The sequence below is a fragment of the Octodon degus genome, unplaced genomic scaffold (genome assembly GCF_000260255.1).
Source record: "Octodon degus isolate 3935 unplaced genomic scaffold, OctDeg1.0 scaffold00317, whole genome shotgun sequence".
Lineage (NCBI taxonomy): Eukaryota > Metazoa > Chordata > Mammalia > Rodentia > Octodontidae > Octodon > Octodon degus.
This window is the reverse complement of record NW_004524893.1, coordinates 78,057-81,187: the sequence shown is the minus strand read 5'-3', so window position 1 is coordinate 81,187 and position 3,131 is coordinate 78,057.

Here is a 3,131-nt window from a genome sequence, read left to right as displayed (position 1 = left end):
TCCCACCCACTCACCCGACCTGGGCTAGGACTGGTGGAAATTAAATCTTAGGAGCCTTCACTTGCCCTATACAAAACTAGATAAGTGCAGTAAAGTTCTGAAACTTTGGACTTGCAACATGTCTCACGTGTCCTGACTTAATCCCTAGGCAGCCTCAGTGTGGTTCCATACTTGAAACACATAATCCTGTGGGGTGGGAAATATTATTTCCATTATGATAAGAAAATTGAGGCCTATAGAATTTAAATTTGGCCATGATGCTATAGGGATTCAAACACAGACAAGTTCATCACAGCTGGCCTTCAGTGTACTCTCCAATGCTTTTTTAAACTAAGATAGTTCTTACTGAAGGGTCATAAGAATAAATAACACAGGTACACATGTAGGATGAGCATGGTTTCATGATGAGAGACTTGTAAGACTGCCTTGCTTAGTATCAGAGGAGACCTTGACAAACTTGTTTCCTTAATAAGTAGATTTGGGTATAAAATATTCCCAAAGAGCACCTGAGTTAAGGGTTTGGTTCCCATGTTGTAGTATTATTTGGAGATGATGGAAAATGTAGGTTGAGCATAGTTAGAGAAATAGGTCACTGGTTGCACAACCTAGAAGTGTACATTTTTTCTCACCACTCTCCCCACTGTTTCTAGCAGCCATGGGTATGTTATGTTGACATGACGTACCCTCTTTCATGGTCTGCCACTTCACCACTGGCCAAGAAACAGTGGAGGCAGCCTACTATGGACTGAATGCTGTGAAATGGTGAGTCACAATAAATCTCTCCTATTTTAAATTGATTTTTCTCAGGCATATTAACACAGCTAAAAATATTAACATGGAAAGATGATTAATAAACTGGAATTGCTGTCTGGGGTGGACAATCTGTCCTAATGAAATCTTTGTGGAAAAGGTCCTAGTGAGTCATGAAAATGAGTCTGATGCTTGGGAAGGGCCTCAAACTTCATGTGACATACCCAAATTCGGTATAGATGTATTTTTAATATTTCTGTGGACAAGGAAAGCCAGAACTGGAGATGTAGCTATTTGGATTATTTGTATTTTCACAACAAGCTACTTTGGCTTTTAAAATTCAGCAAAACAGATTAAATTATTTCATACATGAAATAATATTGTCAAATCTTTAAGTAGAAATTTCACTAGTAGGATACTGGGGACAAACAGTTTTTAGTTCAGTGACCTTTTGGGATTTTCTCTGAGTGGAAGAGCTGCAGTGCTAAGTCTACTCCTTTTATAGCAAAGCTCACATTCAGACTGGACAGAGTGAGCATAAATGCCAAGGCACCTAAGCTCTATTTTAAATAACTTTGAAAGACATCCCAGTCCTTGGGGTCTCTGTAAGAGCAGCTGAGACTTGGCTGTAGGTGGAGTGTAGCTCAACAGCTCCCTTTGCCATGCTGGTTTCTTCACTCAGATATGTTCTTCCTAACAGTGTTCCAGAATGTTTTCTGCATTTCTATGTCCATCTCAGAGTGTGCTTCTTGAGTAAACAGATCTTGAAAAGTCATATGGAAAGCATATACTAAAATGTAGATTTTGAATCTATTCAGTCATTAATCTGTTAGTAATGAGGACCAATCTCTGGTAATAAGTAGCACTGGAGCACGCAATGACATGTGATGGTAGTGTGCTAATGATTATTAGCTAGAATGTTTCCCAAAATTTTCATTGTCGTGAAGGATTGATTGCCACCTAATGTGCTGGCTCTACAAGTGCATTTGGAATACAAATGCTTTTAATTTATTTGAGTTGATTTACTCACTGATGTATTCATTCCAGAAGCCAGGAGGCTACCAAAGAAAAGGTTGTAGTGTAAGGCATAATTACAAGAGCAGCAGTCTTTTACGTACAAAAGAGGTTAGACTCTTAACTTCAAGGGCCTCTTATACTGCAGTAGGGCCTAGAAGGGCTAGTTTGAGGCCTTGAGTTATGGGACAGAGACAAATGGGTCAAAGTATTCAGAGATTTTTTTTCTTGAATTTTGAGCTGTAAGGATAATTCAAACAACATAGCTTGAAGTTAGCTATAGTTCAAAAATCACTATGTGTGGGAGTTTCAACCAAAGCAAAATTGCTTCTGTTACATAATTTAGTTCTCAGTGCAGCCCTGGAAGAGGAAGTTTCTGTTTCCACCTTATGTGTATGGACCTGTGGTGTACTTACTATACTACACATTTCATGGGCTGGCACTTCATTTTCATGGTGCTGCCCAGTCATGACAGGGGAATAGGAGGATCTGCAGTTAATAATCACAGCCTCATATTTTATAAATCTATAAAAAATCTACAAAAGTAAGAACAAAGTAATGCTATCCAAGTAGAATAAAAGAAATAATAATAAAAAGAGAAATGAAGTAGAGAATTATCCAAACTGAAAGCAGAAATGACAATTTTAAACTAATTATTAATCTTTTGAAAAGTTAGTGATTAAATCTTTATTTTTTTCTTTTCTTTTAATTTTTTGGCCAATTTTTCATGCTTATATCTGGTAATCTGAACAACTAATTTGAAGACATATACAATATATACAATATGAAACATATACAGTATGAAACCATGTCATTGCTATATTTCTCAATAAAATTACGTTTAAAATCTATTGCTGACTTCTTATCATTTTGTTTAGTGAAACTAAGTGTCATTTCTAATGATTTTTGCTACTTTTTATTCTCTTTGAAAAATAAAAATAGAATACTTTGGCAAGACTGATAAAACATTGTCAACATTAAAATATCAACTATTACTATAGGCCCTGAAGAAACCAAAAGCATTGTCAGTCAGTAAATTTTATGCCCATAAATTTGACACCATAGACAAAATAGACAGAAATTCCTCAAAAATAGAGCCTACTATAATGCTCTCCATATAGAGTAGTGAGAATAGTTCTCAACTATGAGAAAAGTTGAATTCACAACTTTAAAACTCCTTAAAAGAATTTTTGAAGCTCAGATGTTTTCACAAGAAAACTCTATGCTGCATATTGAGAATAATTAAAACCACTTTTGCTGCATGAAACAGGAATCTATCTATCTATTTATTTATTTATTTTTATTTTTTATTTTTGGTGGAACTGGGGATTGAACTCAGGCCCTTGTGCTTGCCAGGCAAGCGCTTA